At 48.1% G+C, this 20,000-nt stretch overlaps 1 protein-coding gene across 2 annotated transcripts in view; it reads left to right on the top strand.

Moving 5' to 3' along the window:
• Nucleotides 1-20,000, top strand: part of LOC128701891 (serine-rich adhesin for platelets-like) — a 354,089-nt gene that overhangs the window by 1,353 nt on the left and 332,736 nt on the right. The gene's annotated exons all lie outside the window — the stretch shown is intronic.

Below are 20,000 nucleotides of genomic sequence, written 5' to 3'. Positions count from 1 at the left end.
AGGGTCAGGTTAGATCTGAGGAAGGTGAGGAGACAGCCAGGGTCAGGTCAGGTCAGAAGAAAGGGAAGAGACATGAAGCGTCAGATTAGTGGAAGACGAGAAGACAGGTAAGGTTAGATCAGGTCACACATGTTCTGAAGATTAGATCAACTAATAACATTCTGAGAAACACAAACATAAGAGACACTATCACATGTCACATACCTGTATCATAACTGAGACACATCACCACCTTACATAACACTACATGGTTCATACAATCATCACTGAAGGCCAGTCAGTTTGTTAGTGTTAGCACTGCAACGTGGGCAACACCATCATCTGATTATTGGCTTGGAGAAACCTGTCTAGCTCTTTGCCTGTAATTTCAATGGTATAAATTTAAAAATCTGTTTGAAGAATGTGGTTAGTTGGTACTTTCCCTTACATATCAACGGAGGCGTTGAAAAGTCTTGGACCCCTTATGTTTAGTGAGTTTTCTGTTCTTTATTCATTGCTAGAATCAATTGAGGATATTCTGAAGCATCTATTGTGCGTCCCAACCTCGTAAGGAGACATATCAGTGTACAGAAACCGCTTCATCAAATGTTTTGCAATACCTAACTTATGATACGTCTTTCTGGCTCGCAACACACAACGTGCAATTTAAGGGATTGTGTTTCACTGACTTAAGACGGACACTGAAAATTCTATGTACCTTCTCCAGATCTGCAATCTTTAAATTCTGTCTTTTAGGAAGAGATACTTCTGAGTACATGGGTAGAACATTCGAGTACCTCAGAGCAGGACTTTTAAACAGACAAAGAGCACATTGTATTCCTTTCTTTCATTATTTGAAAAGGTCACACAGAATAATAGCAATCCATGTCTACAGTATCTAACGAGAAACTTATTTTCTTAAACAACATGACCTGTTATAAACGATTAAAAGAAGCTTAGGGCTGACTTTTTATATCTTATAATTTCATACTTTACATCTCAGAAACCCTCCTACCCCATATGGGGAGTAGGGGGTGGTGGTAGGGTGGGGCTGGCACTGACCACTAACCCAGTCTAAGGGTAACTGTGGACGGTGACACCTGCGCTACTCTGAGACCTCTATCCCTGCTTTGGTTGCTCCATTGCAACATTGCATAGCTCCTGATGACGCACTGAGAAGTGTGAAAGTACTTAAGCTAAAGATTTCTACATTCCCCCTCGTGGCATTGTTAAGATCGTTAGTCTGCGATTATTTGCATATATATATATATATATATATATATATATATATATATATATATATATATATATATATATATATATATATATATATATATATATATATATATATATATATATATATATATATATATATATATATATATATATATATATATATATATATATATATATATATATATATATATATATATATATATATATATATATACATATATATGGATTAGGCTAAATTAAATTGCGCTTGTTATAATAAGGTTAGGTAAGTTTTCTAAGGTTCTTATGGTACAAAATTATTAATTTTTATATAAACATAAATGAAAAAATATATCTTTAAACGTGTAAGAGAAAATTTTAGAAAGGACTTAATTTTAAATGAGTTCTTGGTATTTGACCAATTTTACCTATTCGGCACGACATTCAGCAATTCCCTCATAGCCAAGTATAACTCCCACAGATTCAGCAGCTCCCACAGTCACCCACAGCCCCCCACATTCATCAGCTCTCACATAGTCACCCACAGTTCCCCTACATTCACGAGCTCTCACACAGTCTCCCACAGTTTCCACATAGTCACCCACAGATCTCCCACATTCACCAGCTCCCACACAATCACCCACATCTCCCACATAGTCACCCACAGCACCCCTACATTCACCAGCTCCCACATAGTCATCCACAGCTCCCACATAGTCACCCACAGCTCCCACATAATCACCCACAGCTCCCACATAATCACCTACAACTCCCACATAGTCACTCACAGCTCCCACATAGTCACCTACAGCTCCCACATAGTCACTCACAGCTCCCACATAGTCACCCACAGCTCCCACATAGTCACCCACAGCTCCCACATAGTCACCCACAGCTCCTACATAGTCACCCACAGCTCCCACATAATCACCTACAACTCCCACATAGTCACTCACAGCTCCCACATAGTCACTCACAGCTCCCACATAGTCACTCACAGCTCCCACATAGTCACCCACAGCTCCTACATAGTAACTCACAGCTCCCACATAGTCACTCACAGCTTCCACATAGTCACTCGCAGCTCCCACATAGTCACTCACAGCTCCCACATAGTCACCCACAGCTCCCACATAGTCACTAACAGCTCCAACACAGTCACTCACAGCTCCCACATAGTCACTCACAGCTCCCACATAGTCACTCACAGCTCCCACATAGTCACTCACAGCTCCCACATAGTCACTCACAGCTCCCACATAGTCACCCATAGCTCCCACATAGTCACCCACAGCTCCCACATAGTCACCCACAGCTCCCACATAGTCACCCATAGCTCCCACATAGTCACCCACAGCTCCCACATAGTCACTCACAGCTCCCACATAGTCACTCACAGCTCCCACATAGTCACCCATAGCTCCCACATATTCACCCACAGCTCTCACATAGTCACCCACAGCTCCCACATAGTCACTCACAGCTCCCACATAGTCACCCACAGCTCCCACATAGTCACCCACAGCTCCCACATAGTCACCCACAGCTCCCACATAGTCACCCACAGCTCCCACATAGTCACTCACAGCTCCCACATAGTCACTCACAGATCCCACATAGTCACCCACAGCTCCCACATAGTCACTCACAGCTCCCACATAGTCACCCACAGCTCCCACATAGTCACCCACAGCTCCCACATAGTCACCCACAGCTCCCACATAGTCACCCACAGCTCCCACATAGTCACCCACAGCTCCCACATAGTCACCCACAGCTCCCACATAGTCACCCACAGCTCCCACATAGTCACCCACAGCTCCCACATAGTCACTCACAGCTCCCACATAGTCACCCACAGCTCCCACATAGTCACTCACAGCTCCCACATAGTCACCCACAGCTCCCACATAGTCACCCACAGCTCCCACATAGTCACCCACAGCTCCCACATAGTCACCCACAGCTCCCACATAGTCACCCACAGCTCCCACATAGTCACTCACAGCTCCCACATAGTCACCCACAGCTCCCACATAGTCACTCACAGCTCCCACATAGTCAACCATAGCTCCCACATAGTCACCCACAGCTCCCACATAGTCACCCACAGCTCCCACATAGTCACCCACAGCTCCCACATAGTCACTCACAGCTCCCACATAGTCATCCACAGCTCCCACATAGTCACTCACAGCTCCCACATAGTCACCCACAGCTCCCACATAGTCACTCACAGCTCCCACATAGTCACCCACAGCTCCCACATAGTCACTCACAGCTCCCACATAGTCACCCACAGCTCCCACATAGTCACTCACAGCTCCCACATAGTCACCCATAGCTCCCACATAGTCACCCACAGATCCCACATAGTCACCCACAGCTCCCACATAGTCACCCACAGCTCCCACATAGTCACCCACAGCTCCCACAAAGTCACCCACAGCTCCCACATAGTCACCCACAGCTCCCACATAGTCACTCACAACTCCCACATAGTCACCCACAGCTCCCACATAGTCACCCACAGCTCCCACATAGTCACCCACAGCTCCCACATAGTCACTCACAGCTCCCACATAGTCACTCACAGCTCCCACATAGTCACCCACAGCTCCCACATAGTCACCCACAGCTCCCACATAGTCACCCACAGCTCCCACATAGTCACCCACAGCTCCCACATAGTCACCCACAGCTCCCACATAGTCACTCACAGCTCCCACATAGTCACTCACAGCTCCCACATAGTCACCCACAGCTCCCACATAGTCACCCACAGCTCCCACATAGTCACCCACAGCTCCCACATAGTCACCCACAGCTCCCACACACTGAGCAGTTCTACCGGCTTCTTTTATTACGTTTATACGTACTTTAGTAATGTCTTCCTAACAGATATTCAACAGTAAAGAGATTAGTTAACCTGACCAATAATAACTAACTTTAGGCTAGACAGTAAATATTCTAGATTAACTAAAGACAACCAAAGGCAAACATTGAAGTGAAAACAAATGAGGTGTAAACAAATCAAGTGTAAACAAAGAAGAGTGGAAACAAACACTGAACTGTAAGTAAAGCGGAATCAGACATTGATATGCAAACAGTGGGTGCAAATACTGCAGTGCAGTAGGTGCAAACACTGCAGTGCAATGGGTGTAAACACTGCAGTGCAGTGGGTGCAAACACTGCAGTGCAGTAGGTGCAAACACTGCAGTGCAATGGGTGTAAACACTGCAGTGCAGTAGGTGCAAACACTGCAGTGCAATGGGTGTAAACACTGCAGTGCAGTAGGTGCAAACGCTGCAGTGCAGTAGGTGCAAACACTGCAGTGCAGTAGGTGCAAACACTGCAGTGCAGTAGGTGCAAACACTGCAGTGCAGTAGGTGCAAACACTGCAGTGCAGTGGGTGTAAACACTGCAGTGCAGTAGGTGCAAACGCTGCAGTGCAGTAGGTGCAAACACTGCAGTGCAGTAGGTGCAAACACTGCAGTGCAGTAGGTGCAAACACTGCAGTGCAGTGGGTGTAAACACTGCTGTGCAGTAGGTGCAAACACTGCAGTGCAGTGGGTGTAAACACTGCAGTGCAGTGGGTGCAAACACTGCAGTGCAGTAGGTGCAAACACTGCAGTGCAGTGGGTGAAAACACTGCAGTGCAGTAGGTGCAAACACTGCAGTGCAGTGGGTGCAAACACTGCAGTGCAATGGGTGTAAACACTGCAGTGCAGTAGGTGCAAACGCTGCAGTGCAGTAGGTGCAAACACTGCAGTGCAGTAGGTGCAAACACTGCAGTGCAGTAGGTGCAAACACTGCAGTGCAGTGGGTGTAAACACTGCAGTGCAGTAGGTGCAAACACTGCAGTGCAGTGGGTGTAAACACTGCAGTGCAGTGGGTGCAAACACTGCAGTGCAGTAGGTGCAAACACTGCAGTGCAGTGGGTGCAAACACTGCAGTGCAGTAGGTGCAAACACTGCAGTGCAGTGGGTGTAAACACTGCAGTGCAGTGGGTGCAAACACTGCAGTGCAGTAGGTGCAAACACTGCAGTGCAGTGGGTGTAAACACTGCAGTGCAGTGGGTGCAAACACTGCAGTGCAGTAGGTGCAAACACTGCAGTGCAGTGGGTGTAAACACTGCAGTGCAGTGGGTGCAAACACTGCAGTGCAGTAGGTGCAAACACTGCAGTGCAGTAGGTGCAAACACTGCAGTGCAGTAGGTGCAAACACTGCAGTACACACAAAGAACAAACAATCAGACAGCACATCTTCCTCATTTTCGATCTATCACTTTCAATAGATGCATTTTAAGTATCCGAGAAGTATATTCAAGTTGATTATGTGGTCACCAGGAGACTTCAAGGCTGCTGAGAGAGTGAGCCTTTGTGAGGGACGGCTGAGAGAGTGAGCCTTTGTGAGGGACGGCTGAGAGAGTGAGCCTTTGTGAGGGACGGCTGAGAGAGTGAGCCTTTGTGAGGGACGGCTGAGAGAGCCTTTGTGAGGGACGGTTGAGAGTGAGCCTTTGTGAGGGACGGTTGAGAGTGAGCCTTTGTGAGGTACGGCTGAGAGAGTGAGCCTTTGTGAGGGACGGCTGAGAGTGAGCCTTTGTGAGGGACGCCTGAGAGTGAGTCTTTGTGAGGGACGGCTGAGAGTGAGCCTCTGTGAGGGACGGCTGAGAGTGAGCCTTTGTGAGGGACGGCTGAGAGTGAGCCTTCGTGAGGGACGGCTGAGAGTGAGCCTTTGTGAGGGACGGCTGAGAGAGTGAGCGTTTGTGAGGGACGGCTGAGAGTGAGCCTTTGTGAGGGACGGCTGAGAGTGAGCCTCTGCGAGGGACGGCTGAGAGTGAACCTTTGTGAAGGACGGCTGAGAGGGAGCCTTTGTGAGGGACGGCTGAGAGAGTGAGCCTTTGTGAGGGACGGCTGAGAGTGAGCCTTTGTGAGGGACGGCTGAGACAGTGTGCCTTTTTGAGGGACGGCTTAGAGTGAGCCTTTGTGAGGGACGGCTGAGAGTGAGCCTTTGTGAGGGACGGCTGAGAGTGAGCCTTTGTGAGGGACGGCTGAGAGTGAGCCTTTGTGAGGGACGCCTGAGAGTGAGCCTTTGTGAGGGACGGCTGAGAGTGAGCCTCTGTGAAGGACGGCTGAGAGTGAGCCTTTGTGAGGGACGGATGAGAGTGAGCCTTTGTGAGGGATGGCTGAGAGTGAGCCTTTGTGAGGGACGGCTGAGAGTGAGCCTTCGTGAGGGACGGCTGAGAGAGTGAGCGTTTGTGAGGGACGGCTGAAAGTGAGCCTTTGTGAGGGACGGCTGAGAGTGAGCCTCTGTGAGGGACGGCTGAGAGTGAACCTTTGTGAAGGACGGCTGAGAGGGAGCCTTTGTGAGGGACGGCTGAGAGTGAGCCTCTGTGAGGGACGGCTGAGAGTGAACCTTTGTGAAGGACGGCTGAGAGGGAGCCTTTGTGAGGGACGGCTGAGAGTGAGCCTTTGCGAGAGACGGCTGAGAGTGAGCCTTTGTGAGGGACGGCTGAGTGAGCCTTTGTGAGGGACGGCTGAGAGTGAGCCTTTGTGAGGGACGGCTGAGAGTGAGCCTTTGTGAGGGACGGCTGAGAGTGAGCCTTCGTGAGGGACGGCTGAGAGAGTGAGCGTTTGTGAGGGACGGCTGAAAGTGAGCCTTTGTGAGGGACGGCTGAGAGTGAGCCTCTGTGAGGGACGGCTGAGAGTGAACCTTTGTGAAGGACGGCTGAGAGGGAGCCTTTGTGAGGGACGGCTGAGAGTGAGCCTCTGTGAGGGACGGCTGAGAGTGAACCTTTGTGAAGGACGGCTGAGAGGGAGCCTTTGTGAGGGACGGCTGAGAGTGAGCCTTTGCGAGAGACGGCTGAGAGTGAGCCTTTGTGAGGGACGGCTGAGTGAGCCTTTGTGAGGGACGGCTGAGAGTGAGCCTTTGTGAGGGACGGCTGAGAGTGAGCCTTTGTGAGGGACGGCTGAGAGTGAGCCTTTATGAAGGACGGCTGAGAGGGAGCCTTTGTGAGGGACGGCTGAGAGTGAGCCTCTGTGAGGGACGGCTGAGAGTGAGCCTTTGTGAGGGACGGCTGAGAGGGAGCCTTTGTGAGGGACGGCTGAGAGTGAGCCTCTGTGAGGGACGGCTGAGAGTGAGCCTTTGTGAGGGACGGCTGAGAGGGAGCCTTTGTGAGGGACGGCTAAGAGTGAGCCTCTGTGAGGGACGGCTGAGAGTGAGCCTTTGCGAGGGACGACTGAGAGTGAGCCTTTGTAAGGGACGGATGAGATTGAGCCTTTGTGGGGGACGGCTGAGAGGGAGCCTTTGTAAGGGACGGATGAGATTGAGCCTTTGTGAGGGACGGCTGAGAGGGAGCCTTTGTGAGGGACGGCTGAGAGTGAGCCTTTGTGAAGGACGGCTGAGAGTGAGCCTTTGTGAGGGACGGCTGAGAGTGAGCCTTTGTGGGGGACGGCTGAGAGTGAGCCTTCGTGAGGGACGGCTGAGAGTGAGAATTGTGAGGGACGGCTGAGAGTGAGCCTTTGTGAGGGACGGCTGAGAGTGAGCCTTTGTGAGGGACGGCTGAGAGTGAGCCTTTGTGAGGGACGGTTGAGAGTGAGCCTTTGTGAGGGACGGCTGAGAGTGAGCCTCTGTGAGGGACGGCTGAGAGTGAGCCTTTGTGAAGGACGGCTGAGAGTGAGCCTTTGTGAGGTACGGCTGAGAGACGGGTGAGGGACGGGTGAGGGACAGGTGAGGGACAAGTGAGGGACAAATGAGAGACGGCTGAGAGACGGGTGAGGACCAAGTGAGGGACGAGTGAGAGACGGGTGAGGGACGGGCGAGAGACAAGTGAGGGACGAGTGAGGGACAAGTGAGGGACAAGTGAGAGACAAGTGAGGAAAAAGTAGGGGACACGTAAGGGACAAGTGAGAAACAAGTGAGGAACAAGTGAAAGACAAGTGAAGGACAAGTGAGGGACGGGTTAGGGACAAGTGAGGGACAAGTGAGGGACGGGTTAGGGACAAGTGAGGGACAAGTGAGATACGTGTGAGGGACAAGTAAGGGATGGGTGAGGGACAAGTGAAGGACGGGTGAGGGACAATTGAAGGACAAGTGAGGGACAAGTGAGAAACAAGGGAGGGACGTGTGAGGGATAAGTGAGGGATGCAAGTGAGGGACTAATGAGGGACAAGTGAGGGACTGGTGAGGTACAATTGAGGGACAAGTGAGGGACAAGTGAGGAAAAGGTGAGGGACAAGTGAGGGACAAGTGAGGTAAAGGTGAGGGACAAGTGAGAGACAAGTGAGGGACAAGTGTGGGACAAGTGAGGGACTGGTGAGGGACAAGTGAGGGACAAGTGTGGGACTGGTGAGGGACAAGTGAGGGATGGGTGAGGGACAAGTGAGGGATGGGTGAGGGACAAGTGAGGGACGGGTGAGGACAAGTGAGGGATGGGTGAGGGACAAGTGAGGGACTGGTGAGGGACAAGTGAGGGACTGGTTAGGGACAAGTGAGGGATGGGTGAGGGACAAGTGAGGGAGGGGTGAGGGACAAGTGAGGGACTGGTGAGGGACAAGTGAGGGATGGGTGAGGAACAAGTGAGGGACTGGTTAGGGACAAGTGAGGGACTGGTTAGGGACAAGTGAGGGACTTGTGAGGGACAAGTGAGGGACAAGTGTGGGACTGGTGAGGGACAAGTGAGGGATGGGTGAGGGACAAGTGAGGGATGGGTGAGGGACAAGTGAGGGACTTGTGAGGGACAAGTGAGGGATGGGTGAGGGACAAGTGAGGGATGGATGAGGGTCAAGTGAGGGACTGGTTAGGGACAAGTTAGGGACTGGTGAGGGACAAGTGAGGGATGGGTGAGGGACAGGTGAGGGACTGGTTAGGGACAAGTGAGGGATGGGTGAGATACAAGTGAGGGACAAGTGAGAGACAAGTGAGAGACAAGTGAGGGACAAGTGAGAGTCAAGTGAGAGACAAGTGAGAGACACGTGAGATGCAAGTGAGGGACAGGTGAGAGACAAGTGAGAGACAAGTGAGAGACAAGTGAGAGACAAGTGAGGGACATGTGAGGGACAAGTGAGGGACAGGTGAGAGATAAGTGAGAGACAAGTGAGAGACAAGTGAGAGACAAGTGAGAGACAAGCGAGAGACAAGTGAGAGACAAATGAGAGACAAGTGAGGGACAAATGAGTGAAAAGTGAGAGACAGGTGAGAGACAAGTGAGAGACAAGTGAGGGACAAGTGAGGGACAAGTGAGAGACAAGTGAGGGACAAGTGAGAGACAAGTGAGGGACAAGTGAGAGACAAATGAGAGACAAGTGAGAGACAAGTGAGGGACAAGTGAGGGACAAGTGAGAGACAAGTGAGGGACAAGTGAGAGACAAGTGAAGGACAAGTGAGGGACAAGTGAGAGACAAGTGAGAGACAAGTGAGGGACAAGTGAGAGACAAGTGAGGGACAAGTTAGGGACAAGTGAGGGACAAGTGAAGGACAAGTGAGGGACAAGTGAGAGACAAGTGAGGGACAAGTGAGAGACAAGTGAGGGACAAGTGAGAGACAAATGAGAGACAAGTGAGAGACAAGTGAGGGACAAGTGAGGGACAAGTGAGAGACAAGTGAGGGACAAGTGAGAGACAAGTGAAGGACAAGTGAGGGACAAGTGAGAGACAAGTGAGGGACAAGTGAGAGACAAGTGAGGGACAAGTGAGAGACAAGTGAAGGACAAGTGAGGGACAAGTGAGAGACAAGGGACAGGTGAGAGACTAACATTCCTCAGGTGTTGTGGTCATTCACCTTCACTGTGAGACCAGCAAACTGGTTGGTCCGCTGATATTGTGTGAATGTACGTGGGGTGGTACGTTGGTACGTGGAGGGTACATGGGATGGTACGTGTGTACGTGGGGTGGTACGTTGGTACGTGGAGGGTACATGGGATGGTACGTTGTACGTGGGGTGGTACGTTGGTACGTGGAGGGTACATGGGATGGTACGTGTGTACGTGGGGTGGTACGTTGGTACGTGGAGGGTACATGGGATGGTACGTGTGTACGTGGGGTGGTACGTTGGTACGTGGAGGGTACATGGGATGGTACGTGTGTACGTGGGGTGGTACGTTGGTACGTGGAGGGTACATGGGATGGTACGTGTGTACGTGGGGTGGTACGTTGGTACGTGGAGGGTACATGGGATGGTACGTGTGTACGTGGGGTGGTACGTTGGTACGTGGAGGGTACATGGGATGGTACGTGTGTACGTGGGGTGGTACGTTGGTACGTGGAGGGTACATGGGATGGTACGTGTGTACGTGGGGTGGTACGTTGGTACGTGGAGGGTACATGGGATGGTACGTGTGTACGTGGGGTGGTACGTTGGTACGTGGAGGGTACATGGGATGGTACGTGTGTACGTGGGGTGGTACGTTGGTACGTGGAGGGTACATGGGATGGTACGTGTGTACGTGGGGTGGTACGTTGGTACGTGGAGGGTACATGGGATGGTACGTGTGTACGTGGGGTGGTACGTTGGTACGTGGAGGGTACATGGGATGGTACGTGTGTACGTGGGGTGGTACGTTGGTACGTGGAGGGTACATGGGATGGTACGTGTGTACGTGGGGTGGTACGTTGGTACGTGGAGGGTACATGGGATGGTACGTGTGTACGTGGGGTGGTACGTTGGTACGTGGAGGGTACATGGGATGGTACGTGTGTACGTGGGGTGGTACGTTGGTACGTGGAGGGTACATGGGATGGTACGTGTGTACGTGGGGTGGTACGTTGGTACGTGGAGGGTACATGGGATGGTACGTGTGTACGTGGGGTGGTACGTTGGTACGTGGAGGGTACATGGGATGGTACGTGTGTACGTGGGGTGGTACGTTGGTACGTGGAGGGTACATGGGATGGTACGTGTGTACGTGGGGTGGTACGTTGGTACGTGGAGGGTACATGGGATGGTACGTGTGTACGTGGGGTGGTACGTTGGTACGTGGAGGGTACATGGGATGGTACGTGTGTACGTGGGGTGGTACGTTGGTACGTGGAGGGTACATGGGATGGTACGTGTGTACGTGGGGTGGTACGTTGGTACGTGGAGGGTACATGGGATGGTACGTGTGTACGTGGGGTGGTACGTTGGTACGTGGAGGGTACATGGGATGGTACGTGTGTACGTGGGGTGGTACGTTGGTACGTGGAGGGTACATGGGATGGTACGTGTGTACGTGGGGTGGTACGTTGGTACGTGGAGGGTACATGGGATGGTACGTGTGTACGTGGGGTGGTACGTTGGTACGCGGAGGGTACATGGGATGGTACGTGTGTACGTGGGGTGGTACGTTGGTACGCGGAGGGTACATGGGATGGTACGTGTGTACGTGGGGTGGTACGTTGGTACGCGGAGGGTACATGGGATGGTACGTGTGTACGTGGGGTGGTACGTTGGTACGCGGAGGGTACATGGGATGGTACGTGTGTACGTGGGGTGGTACGTGGAAGAGGTAACTTAGGATAACATGTCGTTCTGTGTAGATTTATTTACCTGGAGTATACCTGGAGTATACATGGAGTATACATGGAGTATACCTGAAAGGTGTTCTGGGGAGTCAGCGTGCCGCGGCCCGGTCTGTGAGCAGGCCTCGTGGTGGATCAGGACCTGATCAACCAGGCTGTTACTGCTGGGCACACGTAAACTGACGTACGAACCACAGCCCGGCTGATCAGGTACTGACTAGGTTCCTCTCCAGTGCCTTCTTGAAGACAGCCAGGAGTCTATTGGTAATCCCCCTTATATATGCTGGGAGACAGTTGAAGAGTCTTGGGTCCATGACACTTATTGTGTTGTCTCTTAGTGCACTCGTGGCGCCCCTGCTTTTCATTGGAAGAATATTGGATCACCTGCTGAATCTTTTGTTTTCGTAGGGAGTGATTTGTCTTGATCAGATTTGGAACTAGTCCCTCTAGGATTTTCCAAGTATTTATTATCACGTATCTTTCTCGCCTGCGTTCCAGGGAGTACACATGCAGAACTTCAACTGTTCCCAGTAATTTAGGTACTTTATCATACTTATGTGTGCCGTGAAAGTTCTCTGCATATTCTCAAGGTCTGCAATTTCGTTTGCCTTGAAAGGAGCCGTTAGAGTACAGCAATATTCCAGCCTAGAGAAAACAAGCGATTTGATGAGAATCATCATGGGCTTGGCATCTCTGGTTTTGAAGGTTATCATTATCCAACCCATCATTTTCTGTCAGATGTGGTAGGTATACTGTTGTGGTCTTTAAAAGTGAGATCCTCTGACATTATCACTCTCAGATCATTCCCATTAGTTTTTAGCTCTATTGTATGGTTGAAATCTGTTTTATACCCCGATACCGTTTGAATTTCCTCGTTTTCCATAGCGGAGTAATTGAAATTTATCTTCATAGAACTTCATATTGTTTTCCGAGGCATATTTAAAGATTTGGTTGATGTCCGCTTGAAGTCTTGCAGTGTCTTTGATGGATGACACTGTCATGCAAATTCGGGTGTCATCCGCAAAGGAGAATACAGTGCTGTGACTTACGTCTCTGTCTATGTCAGATATGAGGATGATGAACAGAATGGGAGGAAGTACTGTGCCTTGTGGAACAGAGTTTTTCACTGTAGTCGCATCAGACTTTACTCTGTTTACTATTACTCTTTGTGTTCTATTTGTTAGGAAGTTATAGATCCATCTACTCACTTTTCCTGTTATTCCTTTGTCACGCATTTTGTCCGCTATTACACCTTGATCACACAAGTCGAAGGCTTTCGCAAAGTATGTGTATACTACATCTGCATTTTGTTTTTCCTCCAGAATATCCAAGATCATGACATTTTTGTCCAGTAGTTGGGACAGGCAGGAGCGACCAGTTATAAATCCATGCTGCCCTGGGTTGTACAACTGATGGGTGTCTAAGTGGGTAGCAGTCTTGCCTCTTAGAATCCTTTTAAAGATTTTTATGATGTGGGACGTTAGTGCTCTCGGTCTGTAATTCTTTACAATTGCTTTACTGCCACCTTTGTGGAGTGGGGCTATGTCTGTTGTTTTTAGTGTGTGTGGGATGACCCCTGTGTTCATGCTCCCTCTCCACAGAATGCTGAAGGCATGTGCCAGGGGCTCCTTGCAGCTCTTGATGAATACGGAGTTCCACGAGTCTGGATCTGGGGCAGAGTGCATGGGCATGTTTCTCTGACCAGTGCCTCCTTTCGTATTTCAGATTCTTCACCTTCTTTCAATTCAATTCAATTCATTCAAAGTTTATTCTCTATAAGGATTACAATGCTGAGTTTTCAGAAATTTGGTTATTGTGTGGTTTACATGTAGTAAAATTACAGTGTACCACTAGAACGCTTAGCATGGCTAGGCATTTCGGGCAGACTTATTTTTATTCTTAATTGTAAAATATTACAAATTATGAGGTAAGTTGGTATTATGGCTAAGTGACTAAATACTAGTTTGTGAGTTTAGCAATGTAAATGCTTTTGTTTTGGCACAGTACATAGTTTCAGTATTGGAGTATCACAGGATTCATTATTTTAAGATTGAGATTAATATTTCTGTTTATGGTCAAATGAGTCAGTGAGTGTAAGTGTGAACCACCAGGTGGTGTTCGTGTAGTTAGTAGACAGGGTGTATCAGGGAGATAAGATGTTTTCTAATGGTAGTTTTGAAGGTGATGAATGTGTCTGTAGTTCTAGAGTTCTCAGGTAGGGTATTCCAGATTTTAGGGCCTTTGACATACATTGAATTTTTGTAAAGGTTTAGTCGGACACGGGGAATGTCGTAGAGATGTTTGTGTCTGGTGTTATGCCTGTGGGTTCTGTCACAACTATCAAGAAAGCGTTTTAGGTCAAGGTTGATATTAGAGTTTAAGGCCCTGTAGATGTAGATTGCACAGTAGTAAGTGTGGATGTACTGAACAGGGAGTAAGTTTAGGTCTATGAAGAGTGGGGGGGTGTGTTGCCAGGGATGGGATTTAGTGATTATTCTTACTGCAGCTTTTTGTTGGGTTATTATTGGCTTTAGGTGTGTTGCTGCAGTTGATCCCCAAGCACAAATAGCATAGGTGAGGTATGGATAAATAAGTGAGTGGTATAGTGTGAGAAGGACATTTTGCGGCACGTAGTATCGTATCTTGGAGAGGATCCCAACCGTTTTGGATACTTTTTTGGTTATATGCTGGATATGGGTGCTGAAATTCAGGTTGTTGTCAAGGTATAAGCCTAGGAATTTGCCCCCATTATTTCTGGTAATTAGAGTGGAGTGTTGTCAATCTTAATGTTAATTTGTGCATCTCCTACTCTGCTACCAAACATAATATAGTAGGTTTTGTCAGTGTTAAGCGTAAGTTTATTGGCTGTCATCCAAGTCGATATTTTGATCAGCTCCTCATTCACAGTGGTGTTGAGGGTGGCAAGATTAGGGTGAGAGATGACATAAGTCGTGTCGTCAGCAAAGAGAATGGGTTTCAGGTGTTGGGATACGTTTGGAAGGTCATTGATGTATATGAGGAAGAGCAGGGGACCAAGGACACTTCCCTGCGGAACTCCAGTATCAAGTGGCCGTGTTGCTGATGCTGTGTCTTTAATGGTGACATACTGATACCTATTAGTAATGTAAGATTTGAAATAAGCAAGCGCATGGCCTCTTACACCGTAATGATCAAGTTTGTGGAGTAGGATGTCGTGGTCTACTGTGTCAAAAGCTTTTCTTAGGTCAATAAAAATTCCTAGTGGATATTTCTTATTTTCCAATGCTGTGTAAAGCAGATCTAGCATTTTTATGATTGCATCATTAGTGCTTTTATTTTTCCTGAATCCAAATTGGCAGGGGTTGAGTATGTTTTTAGCCGTTATAAATGAATACAGTCTCCTGTGCACGAGTTTCTCAAAGATTTTGGATAGCAATGGTAAGTTAGATATTGGCCTATAGTTGTTTAAGTCTGTAGGGTCACCACCTTTATGTATTGGTGTAACCCTTGCCATCTTGAGTAGTTTCGGGAAGGTGCTAGTCTCTAGTGACTTGTTAAAGAGTAATGAAATAGCATGCGAAAGGACATGGGCCGCTCGCTTGTACAGTAATGGTGGGACATGAGACAGATTCCCCGAGTTATTTTTAAGTGACTTTATAATCTCGGTGACTTCCGTGGGCTCAGTTGGTGCAAGATAGAAGGAATTAGGGAAATTCCCATCTAGGTAGTCCCCGGCATGGGCATTGGTATGTGGGATTTTACTGGCGAGATTAGATCCTATGTTTGAGAAGAAGTCGTTTATCTTGTTAGCTGTGTCAGTGGGATGTAGTGGTGTTTCATTAGGTTTAGTTAGGACAATATTCTTGGTTTTTCTCAGTTTGTGGGTCCCTAGAATCTGAGAGAGTGTTTTCCAGGTCTTTTTTATATCTCCTCTAGTGTCTGTGAATCTACTGGAGTAGTATAGTTGTTTGGCTTTCTGTATAGGGAGTGTTTTTCTCTTTCTAATTTACATCTTCTCCTCTTTTTTTCTTAAAGGAATGTGCCTTGAGCATACCTCAAGTAACACAGAGTTAATTCTATCTAAGCAAAGGTTCGTATCCCTGCTATTGAAGTTGAATTTGGTGAAGGCACCGTCGTATCTGATCACCTTATGCTGGTCAGGGACCCTGCACATACATGTTTGTACTAGTACTATGCTATTATCTGAGTGTATTGTCTATGATACTGTTATATTTCGTACCAGGTCATCATTATTAGTTAAGATGAGGTCGGGTGTATTTTCCAGTCTTGTTGGCTCCACTGTTTGCTGACTTAAGGTGAATTTGCTGCAGAGTTTAATTGTTAGTGTGTGTGTAAAATTTCCTCTGAGCTGCCTCCTGGGGCTATCTCTGCTAAAACATTGTATGCTACACCCCTCCATTTTAGGTGTCTTAAGAAGAAATCACCCAGCAACAAAATGTTTAGGGCAGGAGTTGGGAAATTTTCCAGACACTGGTCAATTCTCAAAAGCTGTTCCTCGAACTGTTGGTAAGTTACGTCGGGAGGCTTGTATACAACCACACTGACAAGGTTTTGATTTTGAATTTATACAACCAAAACTTTAACTACATCATTTGTGGTGTTTTGTAATACCGAGAAAATGAGCGACTCTGTGACATATAGGCCAATCCTCCTTCCCTTGTTGCTTGTTTAATCTGTCGTATCTGAATAAGCTATAACCTGGAATCTATATTTCGTTGTCAAAGTGATCCTTTATGTGGGTCTCTGTGAGAGCCGAAAATATTGCATTTGACTTCGTGAGCAGTCCACTGAAGAAAGATATATTGTTGTTTGTTGATGGTTTGAGACTCTATATTTGCAAAGATAAATGTTGTCGTATTGATGGTATATACGGGGGGGGGGGGGGAGGCCACTGACTGCACTTCCACTTCAGCAGTGATCCGAGGTGGTATAGTATTTCTGTCAATTCCTGTCAGTTTCTTTTTCTTCCTGGCACTAAAACATATCTTTCTCTGGATTGGTTTTAACTTCCCGGGTTTGTTTCCCAAGCTCTGTGTCATCTAAACCTTATACCTATTAAATGGTGTGGCTGACAGTGTGTGTTCTAACATTTTCTTTCTAGATATTGCTAAATAAACGTTGGAACGACGTTTAACCCTACACAGAGAGAAACGTTCTCATAGCAAGAGCTAGTTCTTCATCCCGTGTCTTGATGGTTTCTAACACACGTTTTAACATATTGTTACATCTGACATGTATGTGTGTTTGTTGCAACAGTGTTGGTTGCAACAGTGTTGGTTGCTACAGTGTTGGTTGCAACAGTGTTGGTTGCAACAGTGTTGGTTGCAACAGTGTTGGTTGCTATAGTGTTGGTTGCAACAGTGTTGGTTACAACAGTGGTGGTTGCAACAGTGTTGGTTGCAACAGTGTTGGTTGCTATAGTGTTGGTTGCAACAGTGTTGGTTGCAACAGTGTTGGTTGCAACAGTGTTGGTTGCTATAGTGTTGGTTGCAACAGTGATGGTTACAACAGTGGTGGTTGCAACAGTGGTGGTTGCTATAGTGTTGGTTGCAACAGTGTTGGTTGCTATAGTGTTGGTTGCAACAGTGTTGGTTACAACAGTGGTGGTTGCAACAGTGTTGGTTGCAACAGTGTTGGTTGCTATAGTGTTGGTTGCAACAGTGTTGGTTGCAACAGTGTTGGTTGCAACAGTGTTGGTTGCTATAGTGTTGGTTGCAACAGTGTTGGTTACAACAGTGGTGGTTGCAACAGTGTTGGTTGCTATAGTGTTGGTTGCAACAGTGTTGGTTACAACAGTGGTGGTTGCAACAGTGGTGGTTGCTATAGTGTTGGTTGCAACAGTGTTGGTTGCTATAGTGTTGGTTGCAACAGTGTTGGTTACAACAGTGGTGGTTGCAACAGTGTTGGTTGCTATAGTGTTGGTTGCAACAGTGTTGGTTGCAACAGTGTTGGTTGCAACAGTGTTGGTTGCTATAGTGTTGGTTGCAACAGTGTTGGTTACAACAGTGGTGGTTGCAACAGTGTTGGTTGCTACAGTGTTGGTTGCAACAGTGTTGGTTACAACAGTGTTGGTTGCAACAGTGTTGGTTGCTACAGTGTTGGCTGCACCAGTGTTGGTTGCAACAGTGTTGGTTGCAACAGTGTTGGTTGCTATAGTGTTGGTTGCAACAGTGTTGGTTACAACAGTGGTGGTTGCAACAGTGTTGGTTGCTACAGTGTTGGTTGCAACAGTGTTGGTTGCAACAGTGTTGGTTGCAACAGTGTTGGTTGCAACAGTGTTGGTTGCAACAGTGTTGGTTGCTACAGTGTTGGTTGCAACAGTGTTGGTTACAACAGTGTTGGTTGCTATAGTGTTGGTTGCTACAGTGTTGGTTGCAACAGTGTTGGTTACAACAGTGGTGGTTGCAACAGTGTTGGTTACAACAGTGGTGGTTGCAACAGTGGTGGTTGCAACAGTGTAGGTTACAACAGTGGTGGTTGCAACAGTGTTGGTTACAACAGTGGTGGTTGCAACAGTGTTGGTTGCTATAGTGTTGGTTGCAACAGTGTTGGTTACAACAGTGGTGGTTGCAACAGTGTTGGTTGCTACAGTGTTGGTTGCAACAGTGTTGGTTGCAACAGTGTTGGTTGCAACAGTGTTGGTTGCAACAGTGTTGGTTGCAACAGTGTTGGTTGCTACAGTGTTGGTTGCAACAGTGTTGGTTACAACAGTGTTGGTTGCTATAGTGTTGGTTGCTACAGTGTTGGTTGCAACAGTGTTGGTTACAACAGTGGTGGTTGCAACAGTGTTGGTTACAACAGTGGTGGTTGCAACAGTGGTGGTTGCAACAGTGTAGGTTACAACAGTGGTGGTTGCAACAGTGTTGGTTACAACAGTGGTGGTTGCAACAGTGGTGGTTGCAACAGTGTTGGTTACAACAGTGGTGGTTGCAACAGTGTTGGTTACAACAGTGTTGGTTACAACAGTGGTGGTTGCAACAGTGTTGGTTACAACAGTGGTGGTTGCAACAGTGGTGGTTGCAACAGTGTTGGTTACAACAGTGGTGGTTGCAACAGTGTTGGTTACAACAGTGGTGGTTGCAACAGTGGTGGTTGCAACAGTGTTGGTTACAACAGTGGTGGTTGCAACAGTGTTGGTTACAACAGTGGTGGTTGCAACAGTGGTGGTTGCAACAGTGTTGGTTACAACAGTGGTGGTTGCAACAGTGTTGGTTACAACAGTGGTGGTTACAACAGTGGTGGTTGCAACAGTGTTGGTTGCAACAGTGGTGGTTACAACAGTGGTGGTTGCAACAGTGGTGGTTGCAACAGTGTTGGTTACAACAGTGGTGGTTGCAACAGTGTTGGTTACAACAGTGGTGGTTGCAACAGTGTTGGTTACAACAGTGGTTGTTACAACAGTGGTGGTTGCAACAGTGGTGGTTGCAACAGTGGTGGTTGCAACAGTGTTGGTTACAACAGTGGTGGTTGCAACAGTGGTGGTTGCAACAGTGTTGGTTGCAACAGTGGTGGTTACAACAGTGGTGGTTGCAACAGTGGTGGTTGCAACAGTGTTGGTTACAACAGTGGTGGTTGCAACAGTGTTGGTTACAACAGTGGTGGTTGCAAGTGTTGGTTACAACAGTGGTGGTTACAACAGTGGTGGTTACAACAGTGGTGGTTGCAACAGTGGTGGTTGCAACAGTGGTGGTTGCAACAGTGGTGGTTGCAACAGTGGTGGTTGCAACAGTGGTGGTTACAACAGTGGTGGTTACAACAGTGGTGGTTGCAACAGTGGTGGTTGCAACAGTGGTGGTTGCAACAGTGGTGGTTGCAACAGTGGTGGTTGCAACAGTGGTGGTTGCAACAGTGTTGGTTGCAACAGTGTTGGTTGCAACAGTGTTGGTTACAACAGTGGTGGTTGCAACAGTGGTGGTTGCAACAGTGTTGGTTGCAACAGTGGTGGTTACAACAGTGGTGGTTGCAACAGTGGTGGTTGCAACAGTGTTGGTTACAACAGTGGTGGTTGCAACAGTGTTGGTTACAACAGCGGTGGTTGCAAGTGTTGGTTACAACAGTGGTGGTTACAACAGTGGTGGTTACAACAGTTGTGGTTGCAACAGTGGTGGTTGCAACAGTGGTGGTTGCAACAGTGGTGGTTGCAACAGTGGTGGTTGCAACAGTGGTGGTTACAACAGTGGTGGTTACAACAGTGGTGGTTACAACAGTGGTGGTTGCAACAGTGGTGGTTGCAACAGTGGTGGTTGCAACAGTGGTGGTTGCAACAGTGGTGGTTGCAACAGTGGTGGTTGCAACAGTGTTGGTTGC

Source organism: Cherax quadricarinatus, chromosome 69, assembly GCF_038502225.1.
Source record: "Cherax quadricarinatus isolate ZL_2023a chromosome 69, ASM3850222v1, whole genome shotgun sequence".
Taxonomy (NCBI): Eukaryota; Metazoa; Arthropoda; class Malacostraca; order Decapoda; family Parastacidae; genus Cherax; species Cherax quadricarinatus.
This window is presented reverse-complemented; position numbering and strand designations above follow the sequence as displayed.